Raw genomic sequence first — 368 nt, 5'->3', positions numbered from 1 at the left:
TTTTTTTTTTTTTGGGGGGGGGGGGTCTTTTCTTTAAAGTCTCTCGCGAGACCACCACTGTTAATTAGGGAGGAAAGGCACAGGAAAGCAAAAAGAAAATAAATTGTGAAGAAAGGGATCGTCTTTTCACAGGTAGGTGCAGAGATAATTACTTATGCGTTCACTCCTTTACATAACCCATAGCGATAAATATCATCAATAATCTGAGGAGAAGGAAGGCGTCTCCATACTGAAACGGGACGAAAGAAAATTGGAAATACGGTTTGATTGATTGTGAAGGGGAAGGAGAAATATACAAGACAGGGTTGAGTGACGTTATCGGTGTGAGTCAAACAAAACTTGTGAAGGAAACATCGAGGCGAAAGGGA

Source organism: Trypanosoma equiperdum, assembly GCF_001457755.1.
Source record: "Trypanosoma equiperdum strain OVI genome assembly, contig: ctg_842, whole genome shotgun sequence".
NCBI classification, from domain to species: domain Eukaryota; phylum Euglenozoa; class Kinetoplastea; order Trypanosomatida; family Trypanosomatidae; genus Trypanosoma; species Trypanosoma equiperdum.
The sequence above is the reverse complement of the archived record's forward strand: the minus strand, read 5'-3'. Positions refer to the sequence as shown.